Genomic DNA, 7,500 nt, shown 5'->3' with positions numbered 1-7,500 from the left:
CTACCATAAAATCTTCCCTCGTACCATAATAGTAATGAGGCAAGTTTGCGTCCGTCCCGCGTGGCTCTCGGGAAAAGAAATATGAGTGAATTGAGGGAATGTGATACGATGAAGACTTGCCTTGCCCCTGTGCATCAACTTGATATTTTGACTTTACAACAAGGAAGCAAGAAAATCATTAAATCACCACATTACCAACACACAAAGTAAGAAATATGAGCAGCTAAGGAATGCAGACAACCAGCAACGTGTGTGTGTGTGTGTGTGTGTGTGTGTGTGTGTGTGTGTGTGTGTGTGTGTGTGTGTTAGAAACTGCATATGTGCGTGCGCTAAACTTACTACCATAATATTTTCCTACACCATCCCGGATATGATCTACACCACATCACGAAACACAATAAATACGTGAAAAGAAAAAAAAAATAACGCCAAGCATCCTGCAGAGTATTACCAAACCAGCACTCGGCGGGAATACGAACAGAGAGAAAAACAAAAAGAACCAGAGAGAGAGAGGGAGAAAGAGAGACAGTCACGAATATCACCACACAAACGTACTCTTCGCCAGACTCCCCACGCTATTAAAACAGCAAAACACTGCCAGCTCCTCCTACTCCCACACCGCTCTTCCTCTCCTCTGCCTGCACCCTGTCGCCCGTCTCTCACACTCCCTCTCAATCGGCTGCTGTTATCCCGCATCTGAACACACTATTAGCATGAACACGTAGCAAAAGGAAAGAGCAAATGTGTATCTTTCGTGCCTCACCTTACGGAGCCTGCATGTTCGATCTCTGACCTCGTGGAGAAAGGGCAGGTCAGGTCACGTTAATGCTAGACCCCAGGTACGCCCAGGTGTTGATTAAGACCCAAAATTCCAGGTGTAAGCATCGGTAAGCAACAGGTTCTGGGGGCGAGAGATGAAGCTTATCTGAGAAAGAAGGAGAAGGAGGAGGAGGAGGAGGAGGAGGAGGAGGAGGAGGAGGATGGGGGAGTTTAGTAGGTAATATTCTCTCTCTCTCTCTCTCTCTCTCTCTCTCTCTCTCTCTCTCTCTCTCTCTCTCTCTCTCTCTCTCTCTCTCTCTCTCTCTCTCTCTCTCTCTCTCTCTGCGACGCATGCACACACAACTACACTGAAATGCACTCAAAGCACACACACCTTCCCTCCCACTACCACAAAAGCCTCTAACATCATCTGCGTCCACCACACCGTCGCTCCACACACCTGTCCTCCCATCGCTCAGGTGTTACTAATTAAGAGTGACGCTCACCTATCCCTCCTCTTACCTGCCTTTCACCTCACCAGCGGCGGCAGTGATGGAGCAGGTGGTGGAGGAAGAAGAGGTGGAGGAGGAGGAGGAGGAGGAGGAGGAGGAGGAGGAGGAGGAAGAGGAGGAGGAGGAGAATGAAGAGGATGATTGTGTTGACCAAGATGATAAATTAGAATGTACATGCAAAGGTAAGTACTCTTGGTATTGTCTCAGGCGTGGAGGTGATGGAGGATGAGTGTCATGGAAGGGAGGGTGTCTATTGCTAAGGACAGGTTGCGATTTGGTATAAGTAATGTATATGTAAAAAATAGATAAATAAAAAAAAGTAAAAATAAATAAATATAAGCATGTAAAATATTTCTTTGTTTTCCTTTTCTCCTTTCTTTTCTTCGGAACTCTGCAGACTAGTGCCTTGCTAATCAGGTCATCTGCCTCAAATAAGCACGCTCACGCGTGCACACACACACACACACACACACACACACACACACACACACACACACACACACACACACACACAGTCTCATTACAAACTTAAAAGTAGTTTTTGCACATTAGACTTCCAACGAGGAGGAGGAGGAGGAGGAGGAGGAGGAGGAGGAGGAGGAGGAGGAGGAGGAGGAGGAGGAGGAGGAGGAGGAGGAGGAGGAGGAGGAAAAGGAAGAGGAGGAGGAGGAGGATTACCCAACTCTTCCAAGATGTAATGATAGTAGTACACACTCTCTCTCTCTCTCTCTCTCTCTCTCTCTCTCTCTCTCTCTCTCTCTCTCTCTCTCTCTCTCCCCCTTCCTCCTACCTTTTCTTCCCTTCTTCCGTCCTTTGCTCTCTCTCTCTCTCTCTCTCTCTCTCTCTCTCTCTCTCTCTCTCTCTCTCTCTCTCTCTCTCTCTCTCATAGTCTCCTGGCACCGGTTCTCCTTTCCTGCATCCTCCCTCCTACATCTTCTTCCTTCCTCTTCTTCCTCCCTTCTCCCTTCCTTTACATCTCCCTAGAGCATCGTCTTTTCCTCCTCCCTTCCTTCCTTCATCTTCCTTTTTTCCTCGGGACCTTCTCATCTGCACTTATGCGTCTTGTCTCCTCCTCCTCCTCCTCCTCCTCCTTTACCTCCTCCAATATGTATAGCCAGTCATTCCTAGGCAGTTTCATCTTCTCTTCCTTATGTATTTTCCTTCTCCCTATCTTTATTCCTCTCTGCCTTCCTCTCTCTTCCTCCTCCTCCTCCTCCTCCTCCTCCTCCTCCTCCTCCTCCTCCCCATGTACAGTCAGCTCGCAGGTTACTGGTGAAGTTCCCTCATTTCTTCACTCTTTTACGGCTCATGTTCAGAAGACCTCCGTTAAGGGATGGCAGGTTGAGCTTTCCTCCCTCCCTTCCTCCTGTTCCTCCCTCCTGTGCCTCCCGCTAATTTTTTTCCCCTTTATCACTTTTCATTTTCCTGATTCGCCTTCCCTCCTTCCCCTTTCATTCCCTCCTTTTCTCTCTTTTTCATTACTTTTCGTCTTCCTGAGTTGTCTTCCTTCCTTCCCTTTTCATTTCTTCCTTTTCTCTCTTTTTATTACTTTTTTATCTTCATGATTTGCTTTCTGTCCTCCTTCCTTCGTCTCTCTTTTTCTGTTTTTTTTTTTTTACTTTGTTGTTATTTTTGTTTCTTTTCATTCTTCTCCCTATCTTCCTTTTCATCCTACTTCTCCATTCTCCTTCTTCTCCTCCTCCTCTTCTCCCCATCCACCCTCCTCCCCTTCCTCTTCCTCCTCCTATTTCTCATCTTCCTCTTTACATTATTCATAGCATAACATTTCTCCTCTCCCTTTTTCCTCCATAGCCATTTTTCTTTTTTCTTTTTTTTCCTGTTCTACCTCAGTTTTACGCATCTAAGTTTGCGTTCTACCTATGCTCGTTTTCTCTCTCCTTTCAATTCACTGCGGAAGTTTCACCATTACGACTTTCCTCTTTTTTTTTTATTTATTTAACTCATCCTTTTTATTTTTCTTACTCGTATTTATTATTCATACTCAATTTTTATACGATATATTCGTTCATGTATTTGTCTGTGTTATTTTTTGTTGTGCTCTTTACGATATTTGTTCTCTTCGTCTTATTTTTTCACGCCATTTTACTTTGTTGTTATTTATTTCGGCTCTGTTCTCTTTTAAATCAACTATTCATTCATGAGTTTGTTGTTATTATTTTTGGTGTGTTTTCTACGAATTTCTGTTCTCTTCGTCTCTTTTCTCCCGCTTTTTTTGCTTTGTTGCTACTTACATATTTTGCTACATTCCCTTTGAAATTTATACTCCTCCTCTCTTTTCCTCCCCTGTTTTGCTCTCTTGTCTCCTTTGCCTTCATCCTCGTCCTAGCATTTTTTCCCTTTGTTCCTATCTCTCCCAAGCTGGTTCCTGATGCCTGCTTCTACACAGTCCTCTCCCCCCCTCCTTCCCTCCTTATCCACGAGTGCTACCTCCTCTCTCCTCCTAAGATACTGTATCGCCTCTCGCCTGCCTGCATTAAATTAGCCCCCTCCTCCTCCTTTCCCTACTCCTCCCCCTCGAAGTAATCTCTCCTCCCGGTCCCATTTTTCACAATAACCTTCCAAGAGTGCAGAACGCCACTTAGTCTCCAGAGTTAAAGGCGAAAGATCTTCCCCACATACCAGTCTCTCAGTGGGTGGGGAGGAGCCTTCACCTTTACTATCCTACGTCTACTACTTTAGATTAAATTGTGTCGTTTATCGCTGGCCTCAAGGGAGATATACTTCTACTATTGTGTGTTCTTTCTTGATGTTCTTTTGTGGTGGTTTTCTTAAAGGTGGAAAGCAGCTGCCCTACGGATCAGACAAAGGTGAGTGAAACAGGTGACTGTGGCGGCGTAGGTAAAGAGGACGCGATGGAGAGAAATAGAAGTAAAAGTACAACAAAGGTAACGTCATGAGAGAGATGTGCAGGTAGGTGGAATGAATCAGATGGCAGGTGCGACACGAAACTCCACAGGTAGAAAGAAAGAAAAAAGAAAGAAAAAAAGGAAAACAGGTGCATACTGCATATTTAGCACCACTTTGCAATGTTCAAGCCACGACAAATGTTACACTACACACACTATCTGAGGGAACAGCGATGACGCCAACACGGAAACACGTAATGCCGCGTCGTTCCAGGTAAGAAATTATTAAAAAGGTGCAGGTAACAGGTAACAGGTATTCGGTAAAGGTAAGGCAAAAAAATTAAGGAAAAAAAAAAGTAACAGCACCCTCCCGCGTCTTCTGCAGCAGTCCCCCGGCTCACCTGAGGGTCGCAGCTCTCAGGTGACCCCGCGACCACCTGTCCAGACCACGCCACCAGGCCAGACACTCATTACCCGGCCAGGGGCTTTATACACTTCCACCTCATGAGCACTACACGATATGCTGTCCGCCGCTACGTCTCCTCCCCGCCCACCGGATTTCTCTTCCACTGCTGCCTATGAGTACAACTTCTTTTTGGCGGCGGAGGCGGCGGCGGTGGTGGTGGTGGTGTTTTTATTTTGTTGAACTCTTCCTTCTTCTTTCTTCATTTTTTCTTTTTCTTTTTCTACTTCTTCTCGTACTCCTTTTCTAGTTGTCTTAATCTGCATTTGCTCCTTTTCTTTTCTTTTCTTTTCTTCTCTTTCCTACTAGTAGTAATCTTTCTTCCTCATTTTATCTGGTGGTGGTGGTGGTGGTGGTTGTAGTGGTGGTGGTGTTATCGTTGTTGTTGTTGTTGTTTTCTACTTTTTTTTCTTCTTCTTTGTTGTTGTTGTTGTTGTTGTTGTTGTTGTTGTTGTTGTTGTTGTTGCTGTTGTTTTCTATTTCTTTTTCTTCTTTTTCTTTGTTGTTGTTGTTGTTGTTGTCGTTGTTGTTGTTGTTGTTGTTGTCGTTTTTTGTTGTTGGTGGTGGTGCTGCTACTACTGCTGCTGTTATTTCTTTTTTTCTTCTTCTTCTTCTTCTTCTTCTTCTTCTTCTTCTTCTTCTTCTTCTTCTTCTTCTTTCTCCTTCTTCGTCGTCGTTGCCGTCGCCGTCGTCATCGTCCTCTCTTATTGTTATTCTTATTCTTCGTCTTTGTCTTCTTTCTATTGTTGCATTCTCTTTCCTTCTTTCCCTCTAACTTAGCATACTTCCTCCACCTGCACCACCAACTCACTCCATTCTTTTCCCTCCTTTCACGGAACATTCAATTCCTATCTCTACTTACTTGCACTTGCCTCTTTCTCCTGTTCCCGCTTCCTTTCCAGTCTCGTTCCTGCCCTTCGCTTGCTGCACGCCCGCTTTCCTGCCCTTTGCCTCTCCATCGCACCCCCGACGGCCCTTCTGCAGGACCTGGGTGACGTGGCGTGAAGGTGAGGCCCAGGTAACGCCACAGGAACATCTCAGGAACGTTCGCCCGCGATGTAAATAGATTTGTTGCATTTCCACTTGAATAACTAAACACGTACGTCCCTTTCCCATTCCCCTCCTCCACATACTCCTCCCTTACTCCTTACTCACTACCTCCCGCTCTTCGCTCATTTTCACTCCTTCCTTCTTCTCTGCACACTCCTTTCCTTCCTATCTCCTCCTCCAGATTCTCCTCCCTCACTCACTATCTTCCTGCTTTCCCCACGTTACCACTCCTCTTCCTCTTCTTTTTCCTTTACACACTCCTTTTTTTTTGCACCTCCACCTCCACCTCTTCCTCCTCTTGTTCTTGTTCTTCCTCTCCTAATCCCCCTCCTTATCCTTTTTCTATTCCTACTCCTCTTTCTTTCTTTCATTACTTCTCATCTCTTTACTATTGTCTCCTTCTCTTTCCTTTCCCACTGTCCAGTTATCTTTTCCTACTATTCCTCTTCTTCCTACTGTTTTCCCCCCATTCCTTCCCTCTCTTTCCTATTTCTTCTTTTTTCCTTTTAAATTGTACCTTCTCCATCTCTGCTTCTTCTTCCCCTTTCACACTGTTCCTCATGCACCCTTTCTTCTCCTATTCCCTTTCTCACTGTCCTTCCTCCCCGTCTTCCTCCTCACACACTCACACACAGTCCGCATTTACTACCTCACCTAATCCCGGACAACCCAACCAGCACTTCCTCGCCCCCCCTTCCCCTCCCTGTGAAGTCCAAAGCAGAATACTTCGAAATCCTTCTCTTACACCAACCCCCCTCTCCTCCTCCTCCTCCTCCTCCTCCTCCTTCTCCTCCTCCTCCTCCTCCTCCTCCTCTGATAAGCATCCTCCCAGCCGTACCCAAGCATCTCTAGCACTCAAGGATTCTGTGAGACATCCCCCCACCTAACCCCTTCCCGTCCTATTCCACCCCAACAGGTTCTCATCAGGGGCTAGAGGAGAGCTAGAGGAGGTGGTGGTGGTGGACAAGGCGGTGCAGTGGGCGGCGTAACGGGTGAAAGTGGCCGTTTAGCACGTGTAAAAGAGCAGGTGTGGGATCTTGCTACCCATGAAACGTGCAGAAGGTGTGGGGATAAAGGAGATGTGTTGTGGAGGTGGAGGAGGAGGAGGAGGATGGGTTAAACAGATATAATAAATTTTGTGGATCTTCGTTGAGTTTATCAGCGGTGTTTAGTCGATGTGGTAAATATAATCTCTCGTGTTCTCAAACGTTTCTGCATCTTATCTCGACAACTTCCTCACAGGCTGTAGTGCAAGTTATTGGTGCTTTTAAGGGCGTTGCCATGATGCTAGTGATAGCTTAACAAAGATTCAGCATTGTCAATTAGAAGAACACCCATGAAAACGCGAATAATAGTGCATGATCTTTGAAAATAGTCGGGATAGGAGACCAAATTGTTCAAGAATAGAAACGTAAATGTCATATTTGAGGAAGTGACTGCAGTGGAATAGGAGGCCAAAAGACAAAAATAGAAAGCTGGTATAAAAAGGAGGAGGAGGAGGAGGAGGAGAAGGAGGAGAAAGAGGAGGGAGAGGAGAAGGAGGAGGAGGAGGAGGGGGAGGAGGAGGAGGATAAAGATATGAGTAAGCATGAAAGAGCACATCCCTACCTCGTATCAAAGGAGCCTATTTGTTCATAACGGGATTACGTTCTTCAGGAGATTACTTACTCTCTTCCACTAATCTTTATTAATAGCATGAAGGGACAGAAAAACTTAAGGACAGCTCATCTCTTCCCATCTATTCCCCTTCTTCTACACTGTTGGCAAGAATAAAGTGATAATAATAATAATAATGATAATAATAATAATAATAATAATAATAATAATAATAATAATAATAATAATAATA

This window comes from Scylla paramamosain, chromosome 3 (genome assembly GCF_035594125.1).
Source record: "Scylla paramamosain isolate STU-SP2022 chromosome 3, ASM3559412v1, whole genome shotgun sequence".
Taxonomy (NCBI): domain Eukaryota; kingdom Metazoa; phylum Arthropoda; class Malacostraca; order Decapoda; family Portunidae; genus Scylla; species Scylla paramamosain.
This window is presented reverse-complemented; position numbering follows the sequence as displayed.